Source organism: Bufo bufo, chromosome 1, assembly GCF_905171765.1.
Source record: "Bufo bufo chromosome 1, aBufBuf1.1, whole genome shotgun sequence".
Taxonomy (NCBI): Eukaryota; Metazoa; Chordata; class Amphibia; order Anura; family Bufonidae; genus Bufo; species Bufo bufo.
The window spans coordinates 634,291,056-634,309,006 of record NC_053389.1 but is presented as its reverse complement, the minus strand read 5'-3'; the positions used below and the strand labels follow the sequence as shown (position 1 = coordinate 634,309,006).

The 17,951-nt window shown below is 40.6% G+C and overlaps 1 protein-coding gene across 2 annotated transcripts in view; it reads right to left on the bottom strand.

Moving 5' to 3' along the window:
- Window positions 1–17,951, bottom strand: part of APBA2 (amyloid beta precursor protein binding family A member 2) — a 496,602-nt gene that overhangs the window by 237,454 nt on the left and 241,197 nt on the right. The window lies entirely within an intron of this gene.

Sequence of the window (17,951 nt, the reverse complement as noted above, 5' to 3'; positions counted from 1 at the left end):
GGAAATTCGTATTTGTTTAGAAACGAAGTTTTCCTAAACTTCGGACAGTATTCCGCTTTGGATGCTTTGCTTCGCTCAACACTAATGGTGGCCAATATGAAAATATAAAATGCCCTACAAACATGGTGCGTTTTTGTGTGGTATTTTATGAGTAGGGATGAGCGAACCCGAACTGTATAGTTCGGGTTCGTACCGAATTTTGGGGTGTCCGTGACACGGACCCGAACCCGAACATTTTCGTAAAAGTCCGGGTTCGAGTTCGGTGTTCGGCACTTTCTTGGCGCTTTTTGAAAGGCTGCAAAGCAGCCAATCAACAAGCATCATACTACTTGCCCCAAGAGGCCATCACAGCCATGCCTACTATTGGCATGGCTGTGATTGGCCAGTGCAGCATGTGACCCAGCCTCTATATAAGCTTGGGTCACGTAGCGTTGCACGTCACTCTGCTGATACAAGTGTAGGGAGAGGTTGCAGCTGCGACGTTAGGGCGAGATTAGGCAGTGATTAACTCCTCCAAAAGACTTCATTCAGTGATCGATCTACAGCTGTGGATCATTGAACTGCTGCTATTCAATTGCTCACTGTTTTTAGGCTGCCCAGAGCGTTTTTCAGTCACTTTTTTCTGGGGTGATCGGCGGCCATTTTGTGGCTTGTGGTGCGCAAGCACAAGCTGCCACCAAGTACATTTAACCATCATCAGGGTCAAGCTGTCATCAAGTGCATTTAACCATCAATAGTGTGGTTATTTTTTGGCCATATACTACATCAGGGGCAAGCTGAGCCTGTCACCCAAGTGCATTTAACCATCAATAGTGTGGTTATTTTTGGCCATATACTACATCAGGGGCAAGTTGAGCCTGTCACAAAGTGCATTTAACCATCAATAGTGTGGTTATTTTTTGGCCATATACCACATCAGGGGCAAGCTGAGCCTGTCACCCAAGTGCATTTAACCATCAATAGTGTGGTTATTTTTTGGCTATATCCTACATCAGGGTCAAGCTGTCATCAAGTGCATTTAACCATCAATAGTGTGGTTATTTTTTGGCCATATACTACATCAGGGGCAAGTTGAGCCTGTCACCCAGCGCCTAAAAAATAGGCCTCACATTTATATTCATCCAAATCTGTCATTACTGCTTTAGCTGGTCAAGTTATTTTGTGTCCGTCAAAGCACAGTTTTTGTTCTGGGTTGAAATACAATTCCCAATTTTGCAATTCTCAAAATTAGTGGTTTTTGCTGTATCAGGCCTACTTTAAATCTATCCCTAAAAGGGTATATTAGATTCAAGGTGCTGATAGGGTAATTCTCAAGAACTTCACACACACGCTACAGTGCAGATCCAAGTCTAATTCTGTGATTAAACGTATTCCTGTCACCCAGCGCCTAAAAAATAGGCCTCACATTTATATTCATCCAAATCTGTCATTACTGGGTGCCTGGGCCTAAATATGTGACAATGGACTGTTCCAGTGGTGGGTGACGTGAAGCCTGATTCTCTGCTATGACATGAAGACTGATTCTCTGCTGACATGAAGCCTGAATCTCTGTTATGGGACCTCTCTCCTCTGTCTGGGTGCCGGGGCCTAAAAATATCTGACAGTGGCCTGTTCCAGTGGTGGGTGACATGAAGCCTGATTCTCTGCTCTGACATGAAGACTGATTCTCTGCTGACATGAAGCCTGAATCTCGGTTATGGGACCTCTCTCCTCTGTCTGGGTGCCGGGGCCTAAAAATATCTGACAGTGGCCTGTTCCAGTGGTGGGTGACGTGAAGCCTGATTCTCTGCTATGACATGAAGACTGATTCTCTGCTGTCATGAAGCCTGAATCTCTGTTATGGGAGCTCTCTCCTCTGTCTGGGTGCCGGGGCCTAAAAATATCTGACAGTGGCCTGTTCCAGTGGTGGGTGACGTGAAGCCTGATTCTCTGCTATGACATGAAGACTGATTCTCTGCTGACATGAAGCCTGAATCTCTGCTATGGGACCTCTCTCCTCTGCCTGGGTGCCTGGGCCTAAATATGTGACAATGGACTGTTCCAGTGGTGGGTGACGTGAAGCCTGATTCTCTGTTATGACATGAAGACTGATTCTCTGCTGACATGAAGCCAGATTCTCTGCTATGGGACCTCTCTCCTCTGTCTGGGTGCCGGGGCCTAAATATATGACAATGGACTGTTCCAGTTTTGGGTGACGTGAAGACTGATTCTCTGCTGACATGAAGCCTGATTCTCTGCTATGGGACCTCTCTCCAATTGATATTGGTTAATTTTTATTTATTTTATTTTAATTTTAATTCATTTCCCTATCCACATTTGTTTGCAGGGGATTTAAGTACATTTTGCTGCCTTTTGCAGCCCTCTAGCCCTTTCCTGGGCTGTTTTACAGCCTTTTTAGTGCCGAAAAGTTCGGGTCCCCATTGACTTCAATGGGGTTCGGGACAAATTTCGGGTCTGGTTCGGATCCCGAACCCGAACATTTCCGGGAAGTTCGGCCGAACTTCTCGAACCCGAACATCCAGGTGTTCGCTCAACTCTATTTATGAGCTATTTCTTGTGTTTTGTTTTGTTTTTTTGTTTTTTGTCCCTTGGCATTTTTTTAAATTGCAGCATGTAGTGTGACATTTTTACATGCGTTGTCCCATAGATTTCTCTATAGTAAAGAAAATCTGAAATAATACAAGACAAACATTGTGACTTAAAAGGGTTGTCTCACTTCAACAAATGTAATTTATCATGTAGACAAAGTTACTGCAAGGCACTTACTAATGTATTGTGATTGTCCATATTGCCTTCTTTGCTGGCATCATTCATTTTTTCATCACATTATATGCTGCTCGTATCCAGGAGTTATGACCACCCTGCAATCCAGCAGCGGTGGCCGTGCTTGCACACTATAGAAAAAGTCTCTGGCCTCTATAGTGGCCGAGACCGCGGGAGTGCACATAGGCCGGCGCTTTTTCCTATACTGTGCAAGCACAACCACCACTGCTGGATTGCAGGGTGGTTGTAACCCCTGGATACAAGCATTGTATAATGTAATGGAAAAATGAATCCAGCCAGCAAATGAGGCAATATGGACAATCACAATACATTAGTAAGTGCCTTGTATAAACTTTGTCTATATGATAAATGCCATTTGCTGAAGTTAGACAACCCCATTTAAGTCACACAACCTTTGTCTTGCATTATTTCAGATTTTCTTTACAATAGAGAAATCTATAGGAAAACTCCTGTAAAAATGTCTTACTCGGCGTGACACTCACACACAGCCAACACAACAAGCAATTATAGGGAATGATCCATTTGTTTTTGATAATTGCCTATTTATCAGGGGAGGGGTGCATTTACATGCAGCAATTACCTCCGCTGCATGGGGACAGACAATTGTTCATCCCCACAGAGAAGTATTGCTTCTGGGCAGCAGATCACTTTTTAGACAGCACAATTTGCTGCCCAGAAATCACGATTGAAGTGAGGTCATCAGCATTTGCTGGTTCATCGTGTGAACGGTGGTAACTTTACACAAGGCAATTACTGAGACAAAGCATTCCTAGGAATGCAAGTTGAACAAGAAGCAGCTCAGCTGGTGGATCACTTTTTAGAAAAGCAGTATCTGAAGAAAAATTTAGAAAAATCTTTGCAAAAAGTTTAAACTATGGACAGGACATCCTTCCTTAACACAACAGAAAAAGCTACAAGTCAAAATAGTATAGGAGACAATTCTATGAAGATTCTCTGACCATTCCGTACTCAGCCAGTAGACTTAGGGCTCTTACACACTTGCGTTGTTGTGTTCCGGCATAGAGTTCCGTCGTCGGGGCTCTATGCCGGAAAAAATCCTGATCAGGATTATCCCCATGCATTCTGAATGGAGCGAAATCCGTTCAGGATGCATCGGGATGTCTTCAGTTCAGGACTGGAACGTTTTTTGGCCGGAGAAAATACCGCAGCAAGCTGCGCTTTTTGCTCCAGTCAAAAATCCTGAACACTTGCCGCATCGACGGATTCGGAATAATAGCCAATTGAAATGTAGTATTCCAGATCCGTCCTAACATCTTCAGTTGTTACGACGCAATGACGGATCCGGAAGTTGCGCCTGCGCCTGCGCCAGGAAGAAGGAAGGACTTGGCTGGCGCGAAAAGAGACTGATCCAACGTTTTTTTTCCGTATCCATCGTACGGATCCGGCCCCATACCGGATCCGTACGACGGATCCGGAAAAAAAACGTTGATGTTGGCTTCAGGATTTCCGGATCAGTCTCTTACCAAAAAAGCCGGAAAGACACATCCGGAAAGAAAAAATTATGCGTTCTTACGCGTTTTTCCGGATCCGGCGTGTAATTCCGGCAAATGGAGTACACGACGGATCCGGACAACGCAAGTGTGAAAGAGCCCTTAATGGATTATTAGCAAACATTGGCAACTTGTATGTGGCAATAATGTTATAGGCCGTTTGTTACCAAAATATCCACCTATAGTATACACCCGTGCCTCTAACCTAGCTCTAAAAGTGGCCCTCACTATCAAGAAACCTGCTAGACACACACATGGCTGGAGAATTTGTTTTATACGTAGGTGGCTGATATAGCAATTGCAAAAACTCAGCAGGAGTTCATACAGTTAATTCAATGTCCAATGATTTTAAGTGGGAAATAAATGAGATTCTGACATGCAGTAGCACAGGGATAATTTATTTAACTCAATGTCCCTGTGGGAAGCAGTATATTGGGAGGACTTCCAGGTCTTTGAAGAAACGGATATCAGAATACATTAGGAATATTAGAAATGGGCTTGAGACAAGCTCATTGTCCAAGCATTTTAAAATACATCATAATCAGGGCCCAGAAAGCCTGATATTTACAGCCAAACCATCCATCTAGTTAGATTGGAGGTTGGGAAGGATTTGGTTTCCGGGATGGATCAAGGGCAGAGTCTAGGAAAATGTTTGAATCTGATATTTTGATTCCCAGGGGTTTAAATGCAGATTTTGAGATTTTTGTGTTTCTTTAGTAATTGGTTTGGCTCACATCACTTCTTTGATGCCAGGCAGTTTACATACATGTAACATAATAATTATATATTGTTATATTTGTTATTTTAGCATAATCAGGTCTAGATTTTCTTTCTGATCCTGGTCCTATCTATAACCAACATTTGTATGCAGATATACAGATATATGTTTGCCACTGAATGGGAACAATTGAGCTCTAAAACATTAAAGCATTAACTAGGAAGCCTATTGACAATTAAGATCCACAAGATCTATCATTATCATTATTAATACTACAGCTTCATGCCACGAGATTCCACCATCTTTAAAATTCCAGAAATAGCAATTGGAGTCTATTACAGACACCAAAAGACCTTGACAAGGGACCATCTGAGGAGAAACATTTACATCCTGCTCAACCAGCAGACAGAAATCGTAAGGAGTGTGTTAGCAGTGAAGCTCCTATGAATGCATATTTTAATATCTTTATATAGTAACATAGTAACATGGTATATAGGGCCAAAAAAATACATTTGTCCATCCAGTTCGGCCTGTTATCCTGCTAGTTGATCCAGAGGAAGGCAAAAAAAAATGAGGTACAAGCCAATTTTCCCCACTTAAGGGGAAAAAAATTCCTTCAGGCAATCAGAATAACTCCCTGGATCAACGACCCCTCTCTAGTAGCTATAGCCTGTAAGATTATTACACTCGAGAAATTCATCAAAGTCCCTCTTGAATTATTTTATTGTACTCACCATCACCACCTCCTCAGGCAGAGAGTTCCATAGTCTCACTGCTCTTACCGTAAAGAATTCTCTTCTATGTTTGTGTAGAAACCTTCTCCTCCAGATGCAGAGGGTCTGAATACAATATATCTCTGAATACAATATATCTCATGTGACTACAGTATATCTGAGAAGGATTATGGAAGCACTCACTAGTACACAGTAGTACTGGGGAGTGGTGAATACCATGCTCCTGGTGGTAGCGGTACTCACCGCTCCCGAATCTTCCCCGAGAGCTGTACTCCACTGTCCTGACTGCGTACAGCGTCAGGACATAGTGTGCGCACTATGACCTGATGCTATGCAATGTCAGGTCAGGTGCCTGGAGAAGACCCGGGGGCAGTGAGTGATGGCCTGGTCCAGAGCTGGAGAGGTAAATTAATTTATTTTATGTCTGAAAGGGGTATGATCTAAGGTCTAATGAAAAATGAGAGTCTCATATGAGGCCTGATGGGTGTTTGAGGTATAATAATCAATCAGTTTCTTATTTGTGGGTCCGATCTGAGGTCTGATGGGGTCTGATGAGGAATGGGGGTCTGATCTGAGGGCTGATAAGGAATGAGGGTCTGATTTGAGGTCTGATGAGGATTAGGGATCTGATGAAGATTGGTGGTCTAATTTGGGGATCTGATCTAAAGGTTGATGAGGATTGGGGGTCTGATCTGAGGTCTGATGAAAAATATTTTTTTATTTTTTTCCTCTAAATCCTAAGTGTGTCTTATGATCTGTTGTGCCTTATGGAGGGTAAAATATGGTATATTATCATCTGTGGATCTTGTGTTGATTCGTATTGGATATGCTGTGGATTTTTATGGATTTACATGGACACAGACTATCTTTCTCATTAAGTGTTGTTTGCTTCCTATAATAAGTACCAGTCATTCTATACATAGGCCCCATTATTCAGATTGCTATCAGGACCCGGATTGTCTCTCAATAGCCATTCTTCAACCATTTCTACTGGCAGAATTATTCATTATTTCTTAAACTCTGTACTTCATATCATTTTGTCATCCTTCACCAGTCTCTGTTTCATTTTACTTGTTCCATGTATACAATCATTTCCAAGTATGCTTTTGTACTGTTTATTCAGTTTATTTTAATTTGCAGATGGTGCCGGGATTATTTGAATTGCTTTTTCATTAAGTCACACTGTAGCTGCTTCACTAGTTTCATCCTACCTGCGATAAGCATCTAAATTTATTTTACTTGTCAGCATACATAAATGCTTTGCCGTACAAACATAAAGACTTTGCAGCCACCTTAATACTTTTTTATGCAGACTAGGAACACTGTGTAAGCTACTGAATATATAAACAGAGCAGGTCAGGAAATGAAGGGCTTTGTCGCTATTTATTGCTTTCATACATCTAGCTACAAGTTGGGTTAGCTTGATACTAAATAAATATAAATAACTTTGCAATGATGGTGCTTTAATAAATTATTATAGCAATGCACAAATGTAATTAATAATTATTCTTAATAAATCTAACAATAATTATTAGATTTTTTTTTTTTTTTTTAAGTATGGATAAAACTTCTCCAGTGTCCTTCTGCTACTATCTTATGGATTCTCATCTATCATCTTTGCACTGATTTTTCTTTTCTTTTGAATGTTTTTAATTGTTTGCTTGCTAAATACACTGACAAGCAAAAGGGTAACAATGTTTTGAACTTTTGACTTTCAGGCTCCAAATCTCACCATCCACTAGAGTTTCGAACGTAAGACAATCATCTTGGCTATCTCATACATAATTTGGACTTGCAACTATTTAGCATATGATTAGTTATGCAGAGTCTTGTCATGTAACTGCATTGTTACTGTTTTGCTCCTGGTGGTGGAACAATCTTTTTCTTCTTGTTTACTACAGATTACAAGCTGTTCTCACATTCACTAATAGCTTAGTGTGTTATTAGGTGGATTCCCAAGCGAAAGGTTACTGGTTTGAATCCAGGAGCAGCCATGATCAAGTGTTCCCCAAAAAAAAGAGACATCATCCAGCTCATTGATTGGCCAATAAAATTGCCAAACTGCATCATGTGTGTGCCATGACAGTTGGAAGAATACAAAATTAAGTCTGTCCATCCATTATAAAGCCAAGAGGTGGATGTCCAGGCAAAATATCGGAGTAACATAGTAACATACATAGTATATAAGACCGAAAAAAGACATATGTCCATCCAGTTGGGCCTGTTATCCTGCAAGTTGATCCAGAGGAAGGCAAAAAAACAAATTGTGAGGCCAATTTTCCACTCTTAAGGGGATAAAAATTCCTTCCCGACTCCAATCAGGAAATCAGAATAACTCCCTGGATCAGCGACCCCTCTAGTAGCTATAGCCTGTAATATTATTACACTCCAGAAATACATCCAGGCCCCTCTTGAACTCTTTTAGTGAACTCACCATCACCACCTCCTCAGGCAGAGAGTTTCATAATTGTTTACAGGAGCCCAGAACTGTACACAGTACTCCATGTGTGGTCTGACTAGTGATTTGTAAAGTGTTAGGAATATCTTCTCATCACGGGCATCTATGCCCCTTTTGATGCAACCCATTATCTTATTGGCCTTGGCAGCAGCTGCCTGACACTGGTTTTTACAGCTTAGTTTGCTGTTCACTAAAATTCCTAGGTTCTTTTCCATGTCATTGTTACCCAGTGTTTTACCATTTAGTATGTACGGGTGATTTGCATTATTCCTTCCCATGTACATAACCTTACATTTGTCAGTGTTAATCTTCCACTTCTCTGCCCAAGCCTCTAATCTATCCAGATCGCTCTGTAGTAGTATACTGTCCTCTTCCGTGTTAATTACTTTACACAGAAAAGCGTCATCTGCAAAAATTGATATTTTACTGTGCAAGCCTTCTACAAGATCATTAATAAATATATTGAAGAGAATAGGTCCCAATACTGACCCCTGTGGTACCCCACTAGTGACAGTGACCCAATCTGAGTGTGTACCGTTAATAACCACCCTCTGTTTTCTATCATTGAGCCAGTTACTTACCCACATACAGACGTTTTCTCCCAGTCCGAGCATTCTCATTTTATATACTAACCTTTTATGTGGTACAGTGTCAAATGCTTTGGAGAAGTCCAGATATACGACATCTATTGATTCACGCCGTCAAGTCTAGAACTTACCTCCTCATAGAAACTGATTAAATTAGTTTGACATGACCGATCCCTCATGAAGCCATGCTGATATGGCGTTATTTGTTTATTTTCATTGAGGTACTCCCAAGATAGCATCTCTCAGAAAACCTTCAAACAGTTTACCCACAACGGATGTTAAACTTACCGGCCTATAGTTTCTGGGCTCTGTTTTTGGACCCTTCATGAATATTGGCACCACATTTGCTATGCGCCAATCCTGTGGTACACTCCTGTCAGTATAGAGTCCTTAAATAGCAGAAATAAGGGTCTGGCTATGACATTACTTAATTCTCTTAGGATACGGGGGGTGTATGCCATCCGGTCCTGGCGATTTGTCTATTTTAATCTTTTTAAGATACCGCTGTACTTCTTCCTGGGTCAGACAGGGCACTTTTAATGGGGAATAAACTTTTACATTCTGCATTTCATCTGACAGTTTATTTTCCTCAATGAATACATTAGAGAAAAAAATATTTAATAGCTTTGCTTTCTCCTCGCTTTCTGCAACTGCCCCCTCATCACTCTGTAGAGGGCCGACACCTTCAGATTTATACTTTTTACAATTTATATAATTGAAGAACATTTTAGGGTTAGTTTTGCTCTCTTTGACAATTAATCTCTCGGTCTCTATTTTGGCTGCTTTTATTTTTTGTTTACATATTCTATTTTTTTCCTTATAGTTTTTCAGCGCTTCCTCACTGCCCTCCTGTTTTAGTGATTTAAATGCTTTTTTTTTTGTCATTTATTGCTTTCTTTACAGTTCTATTTATCCACATTGGTTTCTTCTTGTTCCTTAACATTTTATTCCCATACGGTATGTACCTCTCACAATTAGATTTTAGGATGCTTTTAAAAATATCCCATTTTGTGGCTGTATTTTTATTTTTGAGGACTTTGTCCCAGTTAGTTAGACCCATGGCCTCTCTTAGTTGGCTAAATTTAGCTTTTTTGAAGTTTGGTATTTTTGTTAGTCCCTGAAGAAACACTCTTTTGAATGATAATTGGAAGGTTATTACTTTATGGTCACTATTTCCTAGGTGTCCCCCAACCTGCACATCTGTTGTTCTGTCAGGTCTATTGGTTAATACTAAGTCCAGTACGGCCGTCCCTCTAGTCAGATCCTGAACCAGTTGGGAAAGGTAATTGCCTTTGGTTATTGCCAAGAACCTGTTTCCTTTATGAGATATACAGGTTTCAGTTTCCCAGTCTATATCTGGGTAGTTGAAGTCTCCCATAATAATCATCTCATTATGATTTGCTGCCTCATCTATCTCGCTTAGTAGCAGATTTTCTGTGGACTCTGGTATATTAGGTGGTTTATAATAAACTCCTATTAGTATTTTATTATTGTTTTTGCCTCCATGTATTTCTACCCACAGTGACTTCACATGTTAATGTCACTCACTTATATCTTCTCGGACTGTGGGCTTTAGACAGGACTTTACTTCCCCCTGTCCGGTTTTGGCGATCCTTTCTAAACAGACTGTAATCCTGTACAACTGTCCAGTCATAGCTATCATCCAGCCATGTCTCAGTAATTCCCACTATGTCATAGTCCTCCACGCACATCACTAATTCCAGTTCCCCAGTTTTATTAGTCTGGCTTCAGGCATTAGTATACATACATTTAAGAGGTTTATGTATATTTTTTACCCTACACCTTTCCTTCTGAACTGTTCTAGTCCCTCCATCCATTCCTCCCCCAGTCCCATTACCTTGCCCCCAGTCTCTATCTGCACTATCTTCACATCCTATAATGTAATTACCCTTCCCCCCAGTACCTAGTTTAAACACTCCTCCAACCTTCTAGCCATCTTCTCCCCCAACACAGCTGCCCCTTCCCCATTGAGGTGCAGCCCGGCCCTACGATAGAGCCTGTAGCCAAGAGAGAAGTCGGCCCAGTTCTCCAGGAACCCAAACCCCTCCATCCAGTTCTTGTGCCACTTGTTAACCTCCCTAATCTCCCGCTGCCTTTCTTCTGTGGTTTGTGATACCGGTTGTATTTTAGAAAATACTACCTTTTGAGGTCCGTGCCCTAAGCTTTTGACCTAAATCCTTAAAATCATTTTTAAGGATGCTCCACCTGCTTTTAACTTTGTCATTGGTTCCAATATGGACCATGACCGCTGGATCTTCTCAAGCCCCTCCCAGTAATCTGTCAACCCGATCCGCAATGTGTCAAACTCAAGAGCCAGGAAGACACACTGTTCGACGACCCTGGTCTTTGTGAGTGACCGATCGCCCTATCTGTACCCCTAATAATTGAGTCTCTCACTACCAGCACCTGTCTGGCCTGCCCTGCTCTCATGGTTCCCCGCTTACTGGAGTTGACATTCCCCTGACTGGCAGAGGAAGTGTCCGGCTGCAGCAGTGCTCTCCCTGAACTGACATCCCCCTCATCTGCCAATCGTGCAAACTTTGCTGGGGTGTGTCAGATCAGGGCTAGCCTCCCTGGCACTCTTTCCTCTACCCCACTTTCTGTTATCCAATATCCAGCTAGCTACCTCATTTTCCTGAGGCTCCTCACTACCACCCTCCCCCACATCTACCCCATAGAGTGCTTGCTCAGTGAGCGGCAAACTCTTTTCCAAATTGTCAACGCTTCTCAGTGTTGAAATTCGCCTGGTTAGATACTCTATGTACAATTCCAAACGGGCAATTTGCTCACATTTTGAACAAAGATATGCAACCTCAAACAGCTGTTCAAGGACTGCATACATTAGACAAGATGTGCACTAGACTGCGCTGTCAATAATGGAACACATACTAAATGTGGATTACACAAGAAAAGAGAAAAATACAATATAGTACAGTGATAAGGATCTAACTTACTGCAGTCCCCTCCTAAAGTCCCTGAATCTGAAGTCACGTAATCTAAAGTCACACACTTAATACAAACACACACTTAAAAATCAAACACGCGAAAGCTCACAAACTCGCGTTATTTGCCTGTTTGTATAAATGCAGATCTCAAACCAGCCTGCTTTTTTTCCCCCTCTGGATTAAAAGGGAGTCAAAGTCAACAAGTCGGCTCATCACAAGGTCTATAATTTCTGGCACAACAAATACAGTAGTGGAGGTGACTCATATGCTTCTTAATAGTAAGATCACAGATGCCCATGCAAGCACTGTGCGATGCACATTATACAAGTCTGAAATGGTCGACTGACAAAAGGTGTAGAAGCCTCAACTTCAATATTGTCATAAGAAGCGTAGGCTCAAGTTTGCAAAAAAGTACGAACAGTGAACAGTAGAATGGAAATGATTAGGAGTGATGATATGAAAGCCAATAGATTGGGCTATGATGGGTGCAAATGGGTCTGGAAGAAACAAGTGTAAAGGGGGCTAATGGATTGAGAAACTGAAGGATCTGTCAAGTTCGGTGGAGGAAGCCTGATGATATGGGGTTGTTTCACAGACAAAGGCATTGGATACTTGACCAGACTTGATGGTGGTTTCAACGCTGAGCTATATGTGAGTATCCTGCATAACAAGTTACTTAGTACACTTAAGTATTATGGGTATGGACAGGACAACATAGTGTTCTAGCAGGACAGTGACCCGAAGCATACGTTGAGATCGGCGAAGAAATGGTTCAATGAGATAGTCCCCAGACCTCAACCCAATATAACACTTGTGGGTAGAGTTGAAGAACAGTAAGTCGAACAGTATGCACCAACATTGGGAAAGTGCAGAAGAGATCTGGGAACAGATTTTGGTTAAGTTATGCTTGAATCTGATAGAAAGCGCGCCCACAAGAATTCAGGCAGTGTTGAAACCCAAAGGTGGATTTACAAAATACAAACAAAATAATAAAAATTTAAATTTAGAATTTTAGGGGCAAAACAGTAACAAGGCAGTTACATGACAATGATCTGCATAACTTATTATATGCTAAATAGTTGCAAGTCCAATTTATGCATGAGATAGAGAAGAGGACTGTCTATAAAATGATGGTAGACTAACGTTTGAAACTGTAGTGGATGGTGAGATATGGAGCCTGAAAGTCAAAAGTGCAAAGCATGCTCATCAGTGTATATCTTGCTAAAAGCAAAACTAAACAACTTCCTAAATCCTATTCATTAAAAATATCACACCATTTTTCTTTTGCAGAGTATATGTAAATCCTTCACCAAGCTACTAGTGCTAATGAATCTTACATCATCCATTAGAGCACTGCTCTTGTTTCTGATGACTCTCTCTTCTCTCCCTTTTCTCAGAGTTAAAGATACTGTAGCAGCATGGAGGGGGAGGAAGTTGTATATGGCAGATGAGATTGTGGAAAGTGTCAGATAAAATCCCAGGAGGAAAGGTCAAACAGGCTTTACATAGGGAGGAAAACAGTTTGTGTGGGGAAGACACCAGCATGAATGGTATCACTTGGAGGTATATGTCAACATGAGGAAAGTCTGAAACTAGAAGCAGATAGGAAACTGAATATTAGGGAGGGGCTGAAATGAATGAAGTATTGAACATTGCAGACAAATAGTGCAACTAACCACTAATGTGAAAATCATCAAGAATTTCAGGTAAAATAATGATTAGTAATAGGAAGGGGGGTTGGTTGGTTCCAAAATTGATAAATTATTATAAAGCAGCCCAAGTAGTACAGTTAATGAGAACTAGTAGGGTAGGAGGCAGCCCAATTTAGGTGTAATTGGAAGAGGAATTAATGTATCTATTAAAGCGGGAGGCGATTCTTTTGGCATGGGAGAAACCCAAGTGAAGTATTTTAGAAGGGCTTCTGTGGTGGAATTTTCTTTAAAACTATGGGAGTAGATAAATAAGAGGATGAAATTTAAAACAGTAAGATCCATTGTAATGGGATTTTTTTGGGAATCATCTGTTTGATCCGAGGTTAAAAGGAAGAGAATTTTAGCTGGTGGATAGAGAAAGGTATTGCAAGAGCAAAATGCTTTTGAGAGGGAAAACTAGGAAGTTTAGAAAACTATTTATCTAAATGGGATGTTCCATTGGGTGAATTTATTAGGTTAGTACATACTTTTGGCTTTGTGAAAAGGATTTTTGAAAGAGGGAAAGCTGGGGAAACATGACTGGAAAAGTTATATGTTTTAGACCCGACGAGAAAAGGTATGATTGCAGGGCTCTATTTGGATATTAATGACTTACAGACAGTAAATTAGACAACATGCTGAAATGGGAATTTACAGTTGGACAAGAGAAAAATGGAATGAAATTAGTGAAAAATGTAGCAGAGGTAACAAGCAAGCGTCAGTCGTAAAAACATCATTGAAGTTGTATCATAGAGCTTACTTAACTTCAAGCAGAATAGCCAAGAGTTATAATATGAATAATAATAGTTATGTGGGGTACCACAGGGGCCAGTATTGGGCCCTATTCTCTTTAATATATTTATTAATGATCTTGTAGAAGGCTTGGACAGTAAAATATAATTTTTTTAAGATGACTCTAAACTGTGTAAAGTAATTAACACGAAAGAGGAACTTATACGGCTGCAGATGGATCTGGATAGATTGGAGGCTTTGGCAGGGAAGTGGCAGATGAGGTTTAACACTGACAAATGTAAAGTTATGCACATGGGAAGGATTAATGCAAGTCACCCGTACATACTAAATGGTAAAACAGTGGGGAACACTGACATGGAAAAGAACCTAGGAATTTTTGTGAACAGCAAACTAAGCTGCAAAAACCAGTGTCAGGCAGCTGCTGCCAAGGCCAATAAGATAATGGGTTGCATCAAAAGGGGCATAGATGCCCGTGATGAGAACATATTCCTACAACTTTATAAATCGCTAGTCAGACCACACATGGAGTACTGTGTACAGTTCTGGGCTCCTGTGAACAAGGCAGACATAGCAGAGCTGGAGAGGGTCCAGAGGAGGGCAACTAAAGTAATAACTGGAATGGGGCAACTACAGTACCCTGAAAGATTATCAAAATTAGGGTTATTCACTTTAGAAAAAAGACGACTGAGGGGAGATCTAATTACTATGTATAAATATATCAGGGGTCAGTACAGAGATCTATCCCATCATCTATTTATCCCCAGGACTGTGACGAGGGGACATCCTCTGCGTCTGGAGGAAAGAAGGTTTGTACACAAACATAGAAAAGGATTCTTTACGGTAAGAGCAGTGAGACTTTGGAACTCTCTGCCTGAGGAGGTGGTGATGGTGAGTACAATAAAGGAATTCAAGAGGGGCCTGGATGTATTTCTGGAGTGTAATAATATTACAGGCTATAGCTACTAGAGAGGGGTCATTGATCCAGGGAGTTATTCTGATTGCCTGATTGGAGTCGGGAAGGAATTCTCTATTCACCTAAAGTGGGGAAAATTGGCTTCTACCTCAAAGTTTTTTTTTGCCTTCCTCTGGATCAACTTGCAGGATGACAGGCCGAACTGGATGGACAAATGTCTTTTCTCGGCCTTATGTACTATGTTACTATGTTATGTACTATGTTACTAGATGCACAATGTGCATAACTGAGCATAACGGATGTGTAACCTTTTCCCGATGGCCCAGCGTAAATTTATGTTGGCAGCTGGGCATTTAAAAATGAAGATGCTGGTGCGTGTAGCAGGTGCCATAGCTGCACTTATGTCCGCGACCAGTGGTAATGCCAGTTGCAGACTTTTAACCCTTCAGAAGCGCGTGCTTCTGGGTGTGCTCCGGCTCCCCCTGGCGGAAATCAGGGGAGTAGGAGCATGTATGCGGCAGCCCCTTTCCCCCTGTGTGACAAGAAGCTGCTGCATAATACTTTCTATGGAGCCCCAGCCTGTGGCAGGGCTCCATAGAAACATAGTAAAATTCTTATTGACTTTAATGCTAATGAATTGGAGGGAATGAGACAAGCAATCTGATGATTGATTGTTATAGTTTCCTATGGTAGCTATAAAAAAAGTGTCATAAAATGTTTTTAAAAAGAAAACAATTAAAAAGTCAAAAAATTCTAATCACCCCCCTTCCCTGAAAATGTAAATAAAAATATGTTAATAATAAAAACAATACACAAAATGGGCATCGCCGCATATGAAAACGTCCATACTTTTACAGTATAAAAATAATTTTTATATACGGTAAAAGGCGAAACAGAAAAAAAAAGTCAACATGGCCAATTTGCAGTTTTTTGGCCACTTCACCTCCCACAAAAAATGAAATAAAAAGCTATCAAAATGTTGTACACACCCCAAAATGGTATCATTATAAAGTACAGATCGCCACGCAAAAAAATGGTCCCTCACACAACTCCATACACATAACTACAAAAACTTAGACGGGTCAAAATATAGCGATTAGGCTTGAGCGAATCGAACTTCGGTCCATGCTCTTTCGGTACAGCATTAAAATGTATGGGCTCCGTGTAGCAAAACTATATCTTGGTTGAAGTTGCATGAGACTTTGGTGAATGACTCCGGTATTCCTATCTGCAATATTTTAAAAACATTTTAAAATAAGAATCCGAAGTAAAATTTAGATCGGAATACAAAAGTCATTCACTGAAGTCTCGCGCAACTTCGGCCAAGATGAAGTTTTGCTACACGGAACCAATACATTTTAATGTTGTACCGAAACAGCATTACAAACAAAGTTTTTTAACTATTCAACTTCGCATCTATGATCTGAAACTCGATTCGCTCAAGCCTGATGGCGATGAAAAGAAAAAATATTTTTTTCAAATTTTTTATTTTTTCCCCAGTATTAAAACTCTAGAAAAACTATACATATGTGGTATTACTGTAATTGTACTAATCTGGAGAATAAGAGTAACAGGTCAGTTTTACCGCATAGGAAATGGTGTAAAAAAGAAACCCCATAAAACTGTGGTCAGATTGTGTTTTTTTATTTTTTATTCCACCCCATTTGGATTTTTTTCCCCGCTTCCCACCACATTTCCCTGCCATCAGAAAGTGCATCTTGTCCCGCAAAAAAACAAGAGCCCTCATAGGGCTATGTGAATGAAAAAGTAATCAAAAGTTATGGCTTTGAGAGGGATGGGAGTAAAAAACAAAAAATGGAACATTGCTGGTCATTATAGGGTTAAAATACAGCATATGTTACAGGATTATTTTTCAGTTTTTCTGACGGATTAGAAGAATGGAAAAAAAAATTGCCCTTTTAGCCCTTTTAACTAATCTGTTACAGAGGTGATCAGTTAAGGGTACTTTCACACTACTGTTAGAGGAATTGCCTGCTGGATCCGGAAATCCGTGTGCAAACAGATACGATTTGTTTACGGATCCGGATGCGGCTCTGTCTGACAAATGCATTGAAATACCGGATCCGTCTCTCCTGTGTCATCCGGAAAAAAGGATCCGGTATTTATATTTTTCACATTTTTGAAGGTCTACGCATGCTCAGACTGGGAAGCCGGATCCGGTTTTCCGGCATTAATACATTTCAATGGAAATTAATGCCGGATCCGGCAATCAGGCGAGTGTTCCGAAATTTTGGGCGGAGAAAATACCGCAGCATGCTGCGGTATTTTCTCCGCTCAAATATTGTAAAAGTGACTGAACTGAAGACATCCTGATGCATACTGAATGTATTGCTTTCCGTTCAGAATGCATTGGGATAAAACAAATGCATTTTTTTTTACGGTATTGAGCCCTTAGGACGGAACTCAATACCGGAAAACTTTAACGCTAGTGTGAAAGTACCCTAATAAATGCATCATGTTCTTCTGGGAGTGATGTGAAGAACAGCACAAGAACCACTATTAGAAACAAAAGAGGGACCATTAAGCAACCTAATATTGGCAATTTTCATTCATTTAATGAAGGACCAGATGTCCCAACTACTAAATACAGAAAATCTATAAATGTTAAAATTGAGAAGGGAACAGAGGTGTCTTTAGATGAAGAATTCATCAAGGGAAGAAGAGGCAATAAAACTGGAGATTTAATTTTGGTTTGAGTAGCCGTAAGGGACAATGCAATTTTACAAACACACTAGCTCAATCCAGCTAGTTTCATCTAAAGGAAGATCAAGAGGTAAAAAGATTAACTATAAATTTACTGTAACAATCAGTATAT